Source organism: Ictidomys tridecemlineatus, unplaced genomic scaffold (assembly GCF_052094955.1).
Source record: "Ictidomys tridecemlineatus isolate mIctTri1 unplaced genomic scaffold, mIctTri1.hap1 Scaffold_316, whole genome shotgun sequence".
NCBI lineage: Eukaryota > Metazoa > Chordata > Mammalia > Rodentia > Sciuridae > Ictidomys > Ictidomys tridecemlineatus.
In genome coordinates this window covers 55,393-73,963 of record NW_027522385.1, presented here as the reverse complement: position 1 = coordinate 73,963, position 18,571 = coordinate 55,393, and the positions used below count along the sequence as shown (strand labels likewise).

The window sequence follows — 18,571 nt, the reverse complement described above, 5'->3', positions numbered from 1 at the left end:
ATGCAGCCATGTATAAACACACTGGTTCAAGTTCCTTTGGAAATGCATCCAAAGTGGTTGTTAGCTTTTAAAGAACTCCATGCTATTTTTACAAATGGCTTCACTAAACTGATATTCTAGCCCCATGTGAGCGGGTCTCTTTCTCCACACCCACGTTGTTGGAGGACTAGTTCCTTCACCTATTTTATAGGAGCTATTCCCACAGCTGGACTCAGGCTGCAGAAACTCTCCTACTTGGCTGGTGACTGAATTCCTGTTGGTTAGAACCCAGGCTGCCTGTGCTAACTGCTGGAAGGTGGTGTGAGCCTATTCTAGAAAGAAACAGGGTTTTGACCATTTTTGCTTCACTCCTGGTGTGGATTGTAGCACAGGGAAATACTCAGACATCAATGAGATGCCCCTCTTTTGTGATCCAGGGAGATATGCACATGCACAGTTGCCACTGCTCCCAGAGCTTGCTGGGTTAGTATGGAGTCCATGGAATTGGAAAAATGTTGGGACCCTGAGTGCCTGGACATACTCCTTCCAGAAAGAACTGGCTAGACCTGGACTTATTACTGAGGTAGATTGGAGAGGGCTTACGCAGGGCTGCTGGGTGGACTGCATTTGTCCTTTCTACCCTTGGGGACTGGGTAGGGAGGAGCTCAACTGTTAGCAACCACAGTTTGAAGATCATGCTGCAAATCCCTTCTAGGGATAAACTGGGACCCTTGATCTCACTCCCCTTCTGCCATTGTCCAATGGATAAAGCTCATGACCCTCCACAGCCATTGAAAATCACCCCCTTTCTCTCATCCTGATACTTGTGTATATCCAGCTCTTTCTTCTATGAGCACCAGACAAATTCTGTTTTCAGCTACAAGTCATTTCGTTTCCCATGTGCTCCATTTGTGATGCCAATAAGATTTCCTCTACTCCGGGTGACACTGGATTTTGGTATTCTCTCCCAATTATGTGGCACATTGCTCAAGGCTGGACTAATGCCCACGTGTCCCCCAACTTTGCCTGCCCTTTTGATGGTAGAGATTTTCTGAGTGGTCCAATGCATAGGTCTCTCAGTCCATTATAACTTTATTTAAAAGGGACTCAAAATAGAAGTAGGTGTTTATTTGGTGTATCCATGTGTGAAGGGAATCCAGAAACCTCCTATTTTGGTATAATTTTGAAACATAATCCTACTCAATATGTGCTTCTTTGGGGTGCTGGAGTGTAATCCAGTATCACGTATGTCCTGCACCCAAGCCCTACTAGTGCTCTTGGCCTCCAGTTCCCACACCTCCCTTCACGTTGGGTTGCCTTGTTCATTCACATCAAATCCTCTGGTGGAGATGGTTGCATTTAGCTAGGCCTTTTCATTGCACTTTATAATAAAAATTGCATTTACATACATATGGTGTCATCTATGAAATTTCTGCATTGTGATTTTTTTTGGGTCCTCAAATTACTGCAATATGATAATTTTATAACATGCATTAGTGCCTGGTAATGATAGCTCCTGCTTTTGCTCTCAGAGTTCAGAATTCTTGGCTAATTTCATACTAATTCAACCTTCCAGGAGAATTTTCAAGCTGTTTGCTTTGGTCCCTTCTTTAATGGAAAGGAAACCATGGTGAAATTTTGATGGGGTGTTATCATAGATGAACCTGAGAGAATCTGTCCTCTTTATAATGAGGAGTCCTATCATCTATACCCAGGGTGTGTAATTCAGTCTGTTATGTGCTGATCTGTATTTGTATTTTTCAAATTCTGCAGATGTACTATTTAAGTATGCTTATATGTGAAATGTGAATTTTATGTCACAGCTATATAAAACTGACATGGTGTTTCATAGTATTTGTCAAACTGTATGCAATTTGGCAAACAAAATGTGGCTGATTGCCAGAAATGGTTATTTTCCATAGTTCATTATTTACCTATTACCAAATGGACATTCTCTGTCACCAGGCCCTGGGTCTCAACTCTGGAGGAGTGTGCTCCGTCCCCATATGAACAGGTGCTGTAGAGTCCACATCTGTTTTTGTGGACCTTCATGATAACTCCACATGTTCTTCAACACTGTATCAATTTGTGTTCATTGTGACTTTATGGTATAGTCCCTCCTTTCTAAAGACGTTGATTGCTTTGTGATGAAGGGACATTTAGATACCTGCTATTTGAAGGGGCTGTTCAAGGCTATTGCCTGCGTTTCTCTTGTAGTGTCTGTTCTCCTTTCTTAGAAGAGTTTGGTTAAAGGTGAAGCAATTGGTTTCTTTCATCTGTCATTTCTCCTTGTTCTCTTTAATGGAGTCATTTGAGGAATAGAATTTTTGTTTTTATATATACAATTTATAAATTTAAAATTTTTTTCTGTAGCTTTGAAAAGGACTTTTTTTGTTCTTTTTTTTTCTTTTGTGAAATTGGGGATTGGAACCAGGGTGTCCTATTACTGAACACTATCCTCAGTCCTTTTAAAATTTTTATTTAAAAAACTTATTTTTTTCTTAATTTTTAAAATTACTACTGCCTATTTATTTTTAAATTTAGGCAGTTTTTCACTCAGTTGCTAGGGTAAGCTTCACAATTATGATCGCCCTGCCTCAGCCTCCAGACCACTGGATATATCGGATATGTAGCACCAAATGCATCCTATCTCAGTTAGTTTGTTTGTTTCTTTCTTTTTTTCTAGATGTTTTTTAGATCCTGATTTTAATGGTTTTTATTATTTTTTTAAATACACCACAACAGTGGAATGCATTATAATCCTTATTTCACATAGAGCACAATTTTTCATATTTCTGTATATAATGTATGTTAACATCAATTTATGCTATTATACATGTACTTTTTTGCATTACAACTCTTAATACACATATATATCACAATTTTTCATCTCTCTTTGTATATAAGGTATGTTGACACCCAATTCAAGTCTTCCATATTTGAACTTTGTATAAAGATGTCCATCGCATTCCATCATCCTTGCTAATCCCCTGTGCCCTCCCTTTCCCCTCAGCCCTATTTAGAATTCATCTATTCCTCCCATGCTCCCCCTCCCTAACCCACTATGAGTCAGGCTCCTTATATCACAGAAAACATTCGGCATTTTTTTTGCGGGGGGGGGGAATTGGCTGACTTCACCTAGATTTATCTTCTCCAACTCCATCCATTTACATGCAAGTACCATGATTTTGTTGTTTTTTAATGATGAGTAATATTCCATTGTGTATATAAGCCACATTTTTTTTTATCCAGTCATCCACTGAAGGGTATGTAGGTTGACTCCACAATTTAGCTATTGTGAATTGTGCTGCTATAAACAATGACCTGGCTGTGTCCCTGTATTATGCTGTTTTGGTATAGTCCCAGAAAAGAAATAGTTGAGTCAAATGGTGGTTTCATTCCCAGATATCCAAGGAATCTCCATACTGGCTGAACCAATTTGCAGTCCAAGCATCAGTATATGAGTGTACCTTTTCCCCACATCCTCTGCAACACTTATTGTTTTTTGTCTTCATAATAGCTGCTCTAATGACTAGAGTGAGATGGAATCTTAGAGTGGTTTTAATTTGCATTTCTCTGACTGCTAGAGATGATGAGCATATTTTCATATAATTGTTGATTGATTGTGTATCCTCTTCTGAGAAGTGTCTGTTCGGGTTTATTGATTGGATTATTTGTGTGGTTTTTTTTTTTTTGGTGTTAAGATGTTTGAGTTCTTTATATACCTAGAGATTAGTGCTCTAACTGATGTGTGAGGGGGTAAAGATTTGCTCCCAGAAAGTAGGCTCTCTATTCTATTGTTTTTTTTAATAAAATATTTAGTTTAAATTGATCCCATGTGTTGATTCATGGTTTTAATTCCTGTGCTATAGGAGTGTTATTAAGGAAGTTGTTGCCTAATCCCACATGATGGAGATTAGGGCCTATTTTTTCTACTATTTGGGGAGTCTCTGGTTTAATTCCTAGATCCTTGATTTATTGTGAGTTAACTTTTATGCATGGTGAGAGAGAGGGATTCAATTTTGTTTTGCTGCCTATCGATTTCCAGTTTTCCCATCACCATTTGTTGAAGATGCTATCTTTTTTTACAGTGCATATTTTTAGCGCCTTTGTCTAGTATAAGATAATTGTAGTTTTACGGGTTGGTCTCTGTGTCCTCTATTCTGGGCTATTGGTCTACCAGCCTGATTTGATGCCAGAACCATGTTGTTTTTGTTACTATGTCTCTGAAGTATAGTTTAAGGTCTGATATAGCAATACCACCTGCCTCCCTTTTCCAGCTAAGAATTGCTTTATCTATTCTGGGTCTCTTATTTTTCCAGATGTATTTCATGATTGTTTTTTCTATTTCTATGAGGAATGCCATTGGAATTTTTATAAGAATTGCATTAAATCTGTAGAGTGCTTTTGGTAGTAGGGCCATTTTGATAATATTAATTCTGCCTATTCAAGATCAAGTTAAATCTTTCCATCTTCTAAGGTCTTTGATTTCTCTTTAGTGTTTCATAGTTTTCATTGTATAGATCCTTCACCTCTTGTTGATTCCCAAGTATCTTTTTTATTGAGGATATTGTGAATGGGGTAGTTTCTTTCATTTGTCTCTTAGAGGATTTGTCACTGATATACAGAAATGCCTTTGATTTACGGGAGTTTATTTTATATCCTGCTACATTGCTGAATTCTAGTTCTAGAAGTTTTCTAGTGGAGCTTTTGGAGTCTTCTAGGTACAGAATCATATCATCAGCAAATAGTGCTAGTTTAAGTTCTTCTTTTCCTATACTTATTTATTTAATTTCTTTCATCTGTCTAATTGCTCTGGCCAGTGTTTCAAGAACTATATTGAATAGAAGTGTGAGAGAGGGCATTCCTGTCTTGTTTCCAATTATAGAGGGAATGCCTTCAGTTTTTCTCAATTTAGAATGATATTGACCTGAGTCTTGGCATAAAGAGCCTTAAAATGTTGAGGGAAATTTCTGTTACCCCTATTTTTTCTAGTGTTTTGAACATGAACAGGTGCTGTATTTTGTCATGCTTTTTCTGCATTTGTTGAGATGATCATAAGGTTCTTATCTTTACATCTACTGATGTGATGAATTACATTTATTGATATCTGCATGTTGAACCAACCTTGCATCTCTGGGATGAATTGCACTTCATCACAATGAGCCATCTTTTTGATATGTTTTTGTATTTGATTTGCCAGAATTTTACTCAGAATATTTGCTTCTGCTTTTTAGAGGTATTGGTCTGAAGTACACTTTCTTTTCTGTGTTTGTCTGATATTAGTATGAAGGAGATATTGGCCTTATAGAGTGAGTTTGGAAGTGCTCCCTCTTTTTATATTTCATGGAATAATTTGAGGAGTATTGGCATTAGTTCTTCTTTGAAGTCTTGTATCCATTGAGTCCTGGGATTTATTTATTTATTTATTTTTGCTTGGTAGGCTTTGATGGTGTCTTCTGTTTCATTGCTTGAAAATGATCTGTTTAACTTACTCAGTTTGTGTAAGTCACATGATTCTAGACATTTGTTGATGACTTCAATATTATCTGTTTTATTGCAGTACAAATTTTCGAAATAATTTCTAATTATCTTCTGTATTTCTCTAGTGTTCATAGTGATATTTCCTTTTTTATCATGGATTTTAGTAATTGGAGTATTTCTCTCCTTCTCTCCAGTAGCATGGTTAAAGTTTTATCAAATGTATTTGTTTTTCAAAGAGCCAACTTTTCATTTTGAAAATTTTTTTAAAAAATTTAAAATATATGGCAGCACAATATATTACAATTCTTATTACACATATACAGCACAATTTTTCGTATCTCTGTATATAAAGTAGGTTGACATCAATTTGTGTGTTTATATGTGTACTTTGGATAATGATGTCTATTATATTCCACCATCCTTACTAATCCCTTTCCCCTTTCTATTTTTCCCACCACACTGCCCTAAATAGAATTCATCTATTCCTCCCATGCACCCCCTCCCTACCCCACTATGAGTCAGCCTCCTTATATCAGAGAAAACATTCAGCACTTGTTATTTTGGGTTTGGCTAACTTAGCATTATCTTCCCCAATGCCATCCATTTACCTGCAAATGCCACGATTTTATTTTCTTTTATTGCTGAGTATTATTCCATTGTGTACATATGCCATGTTTTCTTTATCAATTCATCCACTGAAAAACATCTATGTTTGATCCACAGTTTAACTCTTGTGAATTGTGCTGCTAAAAACATTGTGACTGTGTCCCTGTAGTATGCTGTTTTTAAGTCCTTTAGGTATAGACCAGGGAGTGGGATAGCTGGGTCAAATGGTGGTACCATTACCAGTCACTTTGTCAATTTTTATTTGCTTCTTTTGTTTCAATTTCATTGATCTCAGCTCTGATTTTAATTCTTTTCTGTCCTTTACTGCTTTTGTTGTTGATTAATTTTTTTTCCTAGGGTTTTGAGATGTAATCTTAGGTCATTTATTTGACTTTCCCTTTTTTTAAGGAATGAACTCCATGCAATGAACTTTCCTCATACTAATGCCTTTATAGTGTCTCAGAGATTTTGATATGTTGTATCTGTGTCCTCATTCACCTCTAAAAATTTTTAAATCTCCTCTTTGATGTTTTCTGCAACCCATTGTTCATTCACTAGCATATTATTTAGTCTCCAGGTATAGGAGTAGCTTCTATTTTTATCATTGATTTCTAATTTCATAACATTATGATCTGATAGAATTCAGGGTAGTATCTTTACTTTTCTGTATTGCTTAGAGTTTCTTTTTTTTGCATGGAATATGGTCTATTTTATAGAAAGATCCATTTGCTGGTGAGAAGAATGTGTCTTTGGTTGTTGAAGGATGATACATTCTATGTATGTCAGTTAAATCTAAATTGTTTATTGTATTATTTAGTTCCATAGTTTCTGTCTGGATATTGTTTGCAAGATCAATCCAGTGGTAAAAGTGGTGTGTTAAAGTCACCCAGAATTATTGTCTTGTGGTCTACTTGGCCCTTAAACTTGAGAAGCGTCTGTTTGAACATAGATGCTCCATTGTTTTGGGGGTGTGTATATTTATAATTGTTCTGTCTTGTTGGTGTATGGTTCCTTTAAGCAGTATGTAGTGTCCTTCTTTATCCCTTTTGATTAACTTTCACTTGAAGTTCACATTATTTGATATAAGAATGGAAACCCCTACTTGCCTCCACATTCCATGTGAGTGGTATGTTTTTTAATATTTATTGTTTTTGTATATGAACACAATACCTTTATTATTTAGTTTAATGTGGTGCTAAGAATCAAATACAGGGCCTCACATGTGCTAGGCTAGTGCTCTAACATTGAGCCCTAGTCCCAGCCCCAGCCTGAGTGATACATTTTTTTTTCAACCTCTCACATTTAGTCTGTAGGTGTCTTTTTCTATGAGATGAGTCTCTTAGAGGCAGCATATTGTTGGTCTTTTAATCCAATCTGCCTGTCTTTTGATTGCTGAGTTGGAACTAAACTTTCAGGGTCATTATTGAGACAAGATTTGTATTCCCAGTTATTTTTTGTATATTTTTGGTATTTAACTAAATCAGTTTCTGTTTGATAGATTTTTCCTTTAGAGTGATTATACACTTTTCTGATTTTTTATTGTTGTTTATTTCCTCCTCATGGAATATTTTGCCAAGGATGTTCTGTAGTGCAGTTTTCTCATTGTAAATTCTTTTAATTTTGTGTATGACAGAAGGTTTTTATTTTGTCATAAAATAACATCTTAATCAAAATCTAATTGCTAATCAAAATTTAATTTTGCTGGGTATGCTTCTTGGTTGGCATCCATTTCTTTCAGAGCTTGGTTTGTATTGTTGCAGGATCTTGTAGATTTCAGGGTCTCAGTTCAGAAATCTGAGATCCTGATTGGTTTTCCCCATATGTAATTTGATTCATTTCTCTTGTGGCTTTTGAAATGCTCTGCTCCTCCTTTATGCTAGGTGTTTTCATTGTGATGTGCATTGGTGTAGACCTGAGTGATCTTGTTCATTTGGTATCCTATATGATCCTTGTATTTGATTTCCCAATTCACTCTACATGTTTGGAATTTTTTTTGGTATTATTTCATTGAACAGATTTTTCATTACTTTAGTTTAGACCTACTGTAGCTTAGATCTCTATGCCTTCATCTATCTCAATAGTTGTTAAATTTTGTCTTTTCATATATCTCACAATTCTTGAATCTTCTGCTCATGGTTTCTTACCATGTACACTGGGGTCAACTTTATTTTTTGAAGATTATATATTTTGCCTTCAATGTCAGAGGTTCTGTCTTCCAAGTGATCTATTCTGTTGGAGATACTTCCTATTGAATTCTTAATTTTGTTTACTGTTTCCTTCATTTCAAGGATCTCTGTTTTTTTTTTTTTTTCAAAATCTCTATCTCCTTATTGAAAGAATCTTTGATTTCTGTATTTGCTTATGTAACTCTTTATCAAAATAATCCTTTGCTGCCTGTATTTGCTTTCATATCATCCTTTAATTCACAGAAAATTATGTACCTTCTCCCATTTATCCTGCTATTCTGACCATGGATTCTAATAATGTAGCATCTTTGTTTGGGGCACATTCTTTCTTGGTTTCTCATGTTGTTCATGCATCTTCCCTTCCAGCTCTAGTTTTTAAGATATATAGGCATATAGGCTTATAGTGTTCCCAATGGGTTTCAACACATTTCTTTTTTTAAAAAAATATTTTTTTTTTAATTTTTTATTTTTTTTTATTGGTTGTTCACAACATTACAAAGCTCTTGACATATCATATTTCATTCATTAGATTGAAAAAAAATATTTATTTTTTTAAAGACATGACAACAGTGGAATGCATTACAATTCTTATTACACACATAGAGCACAATTTTTCGTATCTTTGTATAGAAAGTATATTCATGCTAATTTATGCCATTATATATATACCCATTTCTTTATGCAATAAAACTCTTAATACACATATATATCACAATTTTTCATATCTCTGGTTGTATATAAGGTATGTTGGCACCAATTTGTGTCTTCATACATGTACTTTGAATAATGGTGTCTTCACATTCCACAATCACTGCTAATCCCCTGCCTCCTCCCCTCCCCTCCAACCCCTCTGCCCTATTTAGAATTCATCTATTCCTCCCATGCTCCCCCTCTCTACCCCACTATAGTTAGCCCCCTTATATCAGAGAAACCATTTAACATTTATTTTTTGGGTTTGCCTAACTTCACTTCTCCAATAACATCCATTTATGTGCAATTGCCATAATTTTATTATTGCTGAGTAAAATTGCATTGTGTATACCCCATATTATTTTCCATTCATCCACTGAAGGCCTCTGGGTTGGCTCCACAGTTTGCTATTCTGCATTGTGCTGCAATTAACATTGACATAGCTGTGACCCTGTAGTATGCTGTTTTCAAGTCCTTTGAGAATAGTCTGAGAAGAGGAATAGTGGCGTCAAATGATGTTTTCATTCCCAAATTTTGAAGGAATCTCTATACAGTTTTCCATGTTATTTGCACCAATTTGCAGTCCCACCAGCAATGTATGAGTGTGTCTTTTTTCTCACATCTTTGCCAACAGTTGTTGTTTGTCTTTATTATAGCTGCCATTCTGACTGGAGCGAGATGATATCTTAGAGTGGTTTTGATTTGCATTTCTCTTATTGCAAGAGATGATGAAATTTTAAAAAAAAAATTGTTGATTGATTCTACATCCTTCTCCGAAAAGTGTGTGTTCAGGTCCTTGGCCAATTTGTTGATTGGATGATTGGGGTTTTTTTGTGCTTAGCATTTTGAATTCTTTATATACTAGATATTAGTTCTCTATCTGATGTGTGAGGAATAAAAATCTACTCCCAGGATGTAGGCTCTCTGTTCACCTCAGATTTTTTTTCTGAGAAGAAACTTTTTAGTTTTAATCCACCCCATTTTTGATTCTTTGTTTTAATTCTTGTGCTATAGCCATCTTATTAAGAAAGTTGGGGCGGCCTGATGAAGATTATGGCCTACTTTTTCTTCTATCAGATGCAGAGCCTCTGATTTCAATCCTAGGTCCTTGATCCACTTTGAGTTGAGTTTTGTGCATGGTGAGAGATAGGGTTTTAATTTCAGTTTTTTGAAAGTGGATTTCTAGTTTTCAAAGCAACCTTTCTTGAAGAGGCTATCTTTTCTCCAATCCATGTTCTTGGCACCTTTGTCTAATGTAAGATAATTGTAATTTTGTGAGTGAGTCTGTGTGTCCTCTATTCTGTACCATTGGTCTACTGGCCTGTTTTAGTGCCAATACCATGCTGTTTTTGTTACTGTTGCTCTGTAGTATAGTTTAAGGTCTGGTATAGTCATAGCACCTGCTTTGCTCTTCCTGCTTATAATTGCTTTAGCTATTCTGGGATTCTTATTTTTCCAGATGAATTTCATGATTGCCTTTTCTATTTCTATGAGAAATATCATTGAAATTTTGATCAGAATTGCATTAAATCAGTGTAGGGCTTTTGGTTGTATGATTGTTTTGATAATATTAATTCTGCCTATGAAAGACTAAGGTAGATCTTTCCATTTTCTAAGGTCTTCTTTGATTTCTTTCTTTAGGGTTCTGTAGGTTTCATTGTATAGATCTTTCACCTCTTTTGTTAAGTTGATTCCCAAGTATCTTATATTTTCTTTTTTTTTGAAGTTATTGAAAATGGGGTTGTTTTTCTTATTTTCTACTTGAGACTTTGTCACTGATATACAGAAATGCCTTTTGTTAATGTGTGTTAATTTTATATCCTGCTACTTTGCTGAATTCATTTTTTAGTTCTAGAAGTTTTCTGGTGGTGCTTTTGGGGTTTTCTAGGTATAGAATCGTATTCTCAGCAAATAGTGCTAATTCAAGTTCTTTTCCTGTGGTTATTTTTTTTTAAATTTCTTTCATCTGTCTAGTTGCTCTGGCCAGTGTTTCAAGAAATATGTTGAATAAAAATGGTGAGAGAGAGCACTCCTGTCTTGTTCCAGTTTTTAGAGGGAATGCCTCTAGTTTTTCACCCTTTAGAATGATGTTGGCTTTAACCTTAATGTAGAGAGCCAGTATGATGTTGAGGTATGTTTCTGTTATCTCAAGTTTTTCTATTTTTTTAAACATGAAAGGGTGCTGTATTTGTCAAATAGTTTTTATGTGTCTCTTGAGATGATCATATGATTCTTATTTTTAAGTCTATTGATGTGATAAATTAACTTTATTGATTTCTATATGTTGAAACTACCCGGTATCCCTGGACAAACCCCACTTGATCTTGGTGCATGACCTTTTTAATATGTTTTTGTATTTAATTTGCCAGAATTTTATTCAGAATTTTTGCATCTATGTTCATTAGAGATATTGGCCTGAAGTTTTCTTTCTTTCATTTGTCCCTGCCTGGTTTTGGGATCAGGGTGATATTGGCCTCATAGAATGAGTTTGGAAGTGCTGCTTCTTTCTGTATTTTCTGAAATAAATTGAAGAATATTGGTATTTTTGAATTTCTTCTTTAAAGATCTCGTTTAACTTGGCAGTGTATCAATCTGGGCCTGGGCTTTTCTTGGTTGGTAAGCTTCTGATGGAATCTTGCATTTCATCATTTAATATTGGTTTGTTTAAATTGTGTATCTTCCTGATTCAATCTGGGCATATCATATGACTTAAGTAATTTGTTGATGCTTTGAATGTCTTCTATTTTATTAGGGTATACATTTTCAAGATAATTTCTAAATATCTTCTCTATTTCTGTAGTGTCTGGTGAGATATTGCAATTTTCATCATGTATGCTGGTAATTTGAATTTTCTCTTTTCTTCTTTTCATTAGCATAGCTAGGGGTCTGTCAGAGAACCAACTTTTTGTCAAGGTTTAATTGTTTCTTTTAATTCAACTTCAATTCTAATTTTAATTATTTCTTGCCTTCTACAGCTTTTGCTGTTGATTTGTTCTTCTAAGGCTTTGAGATGAAGTATGAGATTAATGATTGACTTTTTCTTCTTTTAAGGAATGAACTCCATGCAATGAATTTTCTTCCTAATACTGCTTTCATAGTGTCCAAGAGATTTTGATATGTTGTGTCTATGTTCTTGTTTACCTCAATGAATATTCTAATCTCCTCCTTGAAGTCTTCTGTAACCCATTGTCCATTCTATTGTACCAAATTGATTCACTCATTTATCTGCTTATAGAACTTGAAATATTTCAAGTTTGTCTTTTCACGAGGTGGAAGTGTCACTTTACCTGTCTCCAAACATTAATATTTTATGAATATTTTACACATTGGGAATGTGTCATGGATGATACTTGAAACTAATTGAATTGGGGTCTCAATCTGTCTCATGGATAGAAAGCAGAGAGAATAGGAACCACACTGTTTTCAAAAGCTTTTTACCAGTATTTTTGTCTCCCTTGTGCACAATCACCTTATAAGAATATCTTTGACAAGTCTGATTTGCATCTGGAATGTCCAGCAAATTTCACATTCACTGATTGCAGAAAACTTAGGTGTTGGGCTTTAATTCAGTGCTTGGATTATGGTATATATCCTTCTCTTCATTCTGATATGGAATATATATACTGTTTTTAGACTTATGTATTTTTATCTGAATTAGATAATGGAAAGTATCTTATTACATAATTAAATTTATTCTCCTACATGACAGTCAGTTAACTAACTCTTAATTCAAATTAAAAACTGAATAATGGTTTGGTCCCTATGAATGTGAACAACGTGGGAAAGCCTTTACTCAGTCCTCTCACCTTCACTCACATGAACGAACTCATACTGGAGAGAAGCTCTATGAATGTAAGCGGTGTGGGAAAGCCTTTGCTAGATCCAGTGAACTTCAAATACATGGAAGAGTGCATACTGGAGAGAAGCCCTATAAATGTAAGCAGTGTGGCAAAGCCTTTGCCAGATCTGGTGACCTTCACATACATAAAAGGACTCATACTGGAGAGAAGCCCTATGAATGTAAGCAGTGTGTCAAAGCCTTTGCTACATCCTCTCAGCTTCATAAACATGGAAGAACACATACTGGAGAGATGCCCTATGAATGCAAACAATGTGGAAAAGCCTTTGCTACATCCTATCAGCTTAACAGACATGGAAGAACACACACTGGAGAGAAGCCCTATGAATGTCAACAATGTGGAAAAGCCTACACTACTGCCATTTACCTTCGGATGCATAAACACACTCATACTGGAGAGAAGCCCTATGAAGGTAAGCAGTGTGGCAAAGCCTTCACTCAGTCCTCTTTCCTTCACTCACATGAACAAACTCATACTGGAGAGAAGCCCTAAGAATGTAAGCAGTGTGGCAAAGCCTTTGCTAGATCCAGTGACCTTCACAGACACGGAAGAATGTATACTGGAGAGAAGCCCAATGAATGTCAACAACGTGGAGAAGCCTTTGCCACATCTTGTCGGCTTCACACATGTGAAAGAACACATACTGCATAGAAATTGAATGCATGAAAACAATTGGTAAACTCTTCTGTTATTACTGTTTCACTCATATACATGTAGGAAGTTTACTGGAAAAAAATCCTTTGAATGTGAAATATGGTAAATCAATATTTCATGTCATCCTCAAAGACAAGAGAGGCTCACACTGCTGAAAATGTGTGTGTGTGTGTGTGTGTGTGTGTGTGTGTGTGTGTGTGTGTGAGATAGAGAGAGATCGATCAGTCTGTCGATCCACTGGGGATTTAGTCTGGTGGTGCTCTACCACTGAGCTACATTCCAGCTCCTTTTTACTTTTTATTTTGAGACAGGGACTTGCTGAGTTTCTTAGGGTCTTCCTAAGGTGCTGAGGCTAGCCTCCAACATTGATTCTTCAAAATCAGCCTCTCGAGTCTCAGGACTTAAAGGCATACACCACCACATCCAACTGAATAACTCTTTAAATGTGAAAAATATCACAAATCATTCCATTTTCCCTGTTGCCTTCAAAGCCATTTCACTCACATTGAAAAACAAACCCTCTGAATTTGGGGGATTTGCTACATTCTGTCAGCTTCATTTCCTTTTTTATATATGAAAACAATCATGCAGAGAAGCCCTGTGAATGTGAGAAATGTGGGAAATCTTTTAGTTTTCTCATTATTTTCCTAAGGACTGGGAATATTGTTTTGGAATAAAAAGAATAAATCCTGTGCAAGTAAGAAATATAAACAGTTCAGCCATTCTAGATTTGTTCAGTTGAGTGAAAGGACTCATACTGTAGAAAATGCTGAGGATAAGCCGTGTGGGGCAGAATTCAGTGCTGAGGGCCATTGCCCAGTAGGAATGACTAATCGAAATTTCCTTGCCAGCATACCCCATGTTAAATGGACTTGCCTTGGACACTGCATGTGTCTTTGAGAAAGGTGACCCTGCTCAAGCACCAGGGTGGATCCAGGATTAGGGTGTATCCTGCAGGTTTTAGAAAGTATCCGGTTTAAGACAATTTGGGTTTAGGGTGTTCCTGGTTTAAGACAAGTTTAGGGCGTTCCCGGTTTAAAATAATCCGGGATTAGAGAAGTTGCAGGTTGAAGGTTATTCCTGCTGGGAGTAGGGTGTGCCTGCTGCCTCAGTTCCCACTGAGTTCTCCTGGAGAGAAAGTTTTGGGACGTGAATTGGGCAGGAGAACTTGGATTTCCCCAGAAGGTGTTTGTAGAGGCTGGAGTGATTTCGGGAATAAAGAATTGCTGTTTGAATCTACAAAGCTGTGAGTGGCTCGTGATTCAGTGCAAAGCCGAGACATTGGCAATTCAGCTTTCAGAGTTTTCTCCAAAGGCATAAAAGAATTCACATCTGTGAAAATCCTTTTTCTATCTTTAAAAATTGCAGTAACACTTTCAACTTTCCAGGTCCCTTTGAACAGCATTTAAGAAATCACACTGGAGAAAAGCCCTGTATGTAGAAATGTGGTGAGAACTTTGCTTGTTTCAGATCCATTTGAACTTGTTCAGACTTGAGGAAAATTTAATTTTATTTAATTTTATTTATTTTGAGATAACCACTTTAGCTGTGTGAAAATGGTGTGTGCCTTCATTTCTTTTTTTCTTTTTTCTTTTTTTTCTTTTCTTTTCTTTCTTTCTTCCTTCCTTCCTTCCTTCCTTCCTTCCTTCCTTCCTTCCTTCCTTCCTTCCTTCCTTCCTTCCTTCCTTCCTTCCTTCCTTCTATTCAGAGCTAACAAAACTGCACCCTGGGTTGGAGAGGAGCATTGCATCAGCATGAAGATTTGAAAGCAACATGTTTTTCTGGGTTAAATCTCTCTTATTGTTAGATTCCATTTTCCTGTATTTTAAGTCTTTTGAGTCTAATGTTTCGTTACATATTGTGTATGTTAGTTTAGGCCTCTCCACTCTACCCTTTGGAACAGATTGGTGAAATGGCTCTTCTGAACTTCTTTCCTCTCTTTCTTTGTTCAGATTTCACCCAGGAGTGCTCTAGCACTGAGTTTCTCCACAATCCTTTTAATTGTTATTTTTTGAGATGGGGTGAGGCTGGCAGCTGGGACCATAGGGATGTGTCTGTGTACCCTGCAGCTGGCCTCTTTCTTTTCCTTGATTGCTTATTGATCTGTTGATTACTCTGGGACCATCAGAGTTGTCACTTGTGCTTGTTCTAAGGCTCATGTATTGTGCTCTACGTAGGCACATTAAAGAGCATTATAAAATAAGATCATTTGTGTATATTGTTTAGAGAAGCACTTTCTCAAAATATATTTTGCCCTATACTTGAGTTGCTTTCTCTTTTCTTTTCCCAGTTCTGGGGACCGAATCCTGCCTTGTGCATGCTAGGCAGCATTCTAGAATGGATCGCTCCGTAGCTCAGGTAGTGAGTTTGCTGCAGCTGTGAGTGTGGACCCCACTGATAACCACATCAGCAGATGCAGCTCTGCCGGTGTTTCCTCCAAAATTTCAGCTGATCTCTTCCTTCTTAAAGACCTTTTATACCAGTGATTTTTTTTTTAAAAACTACATCCAACTTAGTTTTTTTTTTCTTTTTTTAAAGAGAGTGAGAGAGGAGAGAGAGAGAGAGAGAGAGAGAGAGAGAGAGAGAGAGAGAATTTTTAATATTTATTTTTTAGTTCTTGGCGGAAACAATATCTTTGTTGATATGTGGTGCTGAGGATCGAACCCGGGCCGCACGCATGCCAGGCGAGCGTGCTACCGCTTGAGCCACATCCCCAGCCCCCAAATTAGGTTTTTTCCCCATGAATAATACTTAGGTGGAATATGCCAGAAAAACCAGGCTTGATTTCTCTCTGTGTTTTAGAGTACCTTAATAGCCCTGGGAAAATTGTGTGATGGTTTTCTTAATACACACTGCATGACCAAAGGCTTGGTAAAGAGCATCCCAGTCTGATGTCTTAATACAGCGGCTCTCCCTTCTCCACCAAATAATCTTAAAAAAGCTTCTCAAGAGACCTTCACCATAATTTTCTTTCCACAGAATGTCAGGAAAAGATTTTGCAAAGATCTCACTGTGGGTTATAACACAGACTTCTGCTTTTGTGGCAAAGCTTGGAAGACCTCTGACCAATCTTACAATTCGTACACAAAGCACTTTCTGTGAACCAATCAAAACAACGACAACAACAACAACAAAACACCTTTATGTATACCGCTACAAAAAATATAAACCTCCATCCCTGTCCCACTGGATGTAAATAAAGATCAATGAAATTCCAAGCAGTGATCCAAAAAATTTTGTGATACCCCTCAGAACCCTGCAGCTAATCAATGTGCTCCTGGAACATTCCTTGGGTGTCTAGCCTCATGTGCCCTACATCACTAATAAAGCTACAGCCTCCAATCAGGTGATATTGTGCAGTACTTGCTGTGGAGAGGGCTGTTTCTGCTCATGCTAAAGGATTCAGTTACTTGTCCTAAGGATACAAAGCCTCCTCAGCAAAACCTCACCCACAACCTATTCAGGTGTAATGGATCTTGTGTGATCATTGGTAAGAGTTCCTTACATACTTGTGTCCAAATATTGAAGATTGCCAACATGCCAAAGATTGTCACTGCTGTCTCTGTTCCAGCCTTTTGCTGTGTCTCAGTGCTCATTTGGAAAGGAAGGCCAAAAGAGTGTGCTGTGGTCCTTCTGTTTTTGATAAACACAGCCTAAGCCATCCTGTAAAACTTCTTCTTTAAAAGCTAGTTTTGAACGCTTCCCAGGATTTCCAAAAACTTTCTTTGCAGTAATGAGTCAGTGTGGCAATTTCCTAATTTTACATTTTTGATTTAGTAGAAATATTGCATAGAGGTGTGTGAGCACTTGACACAGTCTGGACTTCTTTGTAATAAATCCATTTGCCAAAGGGAGTAGTTGCAGACTTGCTCCTGGGCAGTGTGAGGGACTGGAGTGAATGAAACTGTCCTGGGGTGTGGGCATTGTTTGTAGGAGTTCAGTCTTGGTGAGTACATCAGTGTAGGAATCAGACTCCTAGGAGGGCTACAGAATTTCCTGACAGGACCTGCCTGTCCCTTTTGGACAGTAGTGTTGTCATGTGAGCTGGCAGGTGGATGGCTACCTTCTGATGGATTTGGGTTTGTAGCTGAGCAAATAGTGAGAATGTACAATGATTAAATGAGAATTAAAATATTCTTTGTCATACCAAAGACATAATTTGGGGGTCAAAAATAATAACAAGTAACCTCTTGGACCTTGAATCACATATTTTCCTTCATGTATGCATTTTCTTACAAACTTTTGTAGTGTGATGCTTATGTTGAACAAACTGCGATAAACATGGAGAGGTTTATTTAATGGTACAGTGTACTAGAAGTTTTAAAGACTTGCAGCAGGCTTAGATTCCAGTATAGTTGATATTTTATGAAAGACTCTGAAATTCTCAAAATTCTTGAGAATCTCCAGGTGCTGTGGCATACACCTGAAATGCCAGTGGCTCAAGATTCTGAGGCAGGAGGATTGTGATTTCTATTTTCACTTTTTTTAAAGAGAGAAAGATTTTTTTAATATTCATTTTTTAGTTTTCAGTGGACACAACATCTTTATTTTATTTTTATGTGGTGCTGAGGATTGAACCCAGCACCCCACGTATGCCAGGTGAGCACGCTAACATTTGAGCCACATTCCCAGCCCATCTTTTCATTTTTCTTAAAAATTTATATATATATAAATTTTTTTTCCTAAGAATCAAACCCAGTGCCTCCCACATGGTAGGCACATTGTCAACCACTGAGCCACAACCTTAGCCCAAGGGTTGTGATTTGAAAGGTGGCCTCCCTGGATAACAAGGAGTAAAGAACTCAGTGAGACCCTGTCTCTAAGAAGTAACTCAAATAATAAATAAAAAAGAAGGCTGGGAGGTGGCTGAGTGGTTGAGTGCCACTGAGTTTGATTCCCAGTATCCTCAAGAAAATGCATTAGGAACCAAGTTTTAATAAACCGTATGATGGGTGGATGGGCTTGTCCATTATATTGTTTTATTCTTTGGATTCTCATGCATGGTTTATTAATTCAGGAACTCTATAAAATTCACCAATTCAATAAAAATCAAGTGTATTGTTTTAAAAAATAATAATATAGCAAGGTCCATGAGGAGCAGCTTCCTGCTCT

At 36.8% G+C, this 18,571-nt stretch overlaps 1 pseudogene; it reads left to right on the top strand.

Annotated features, from left to right (window-relative positions):
* LOC144373224 (uncharacterized) overlaps positions 1–13,680 on the top strand; it is a 47,952-nt pseudogene extending 34,272 nt beyond the window's left edge.
* Positions 13,681–18,571: the final 4,891 nt, after the last annotated feature.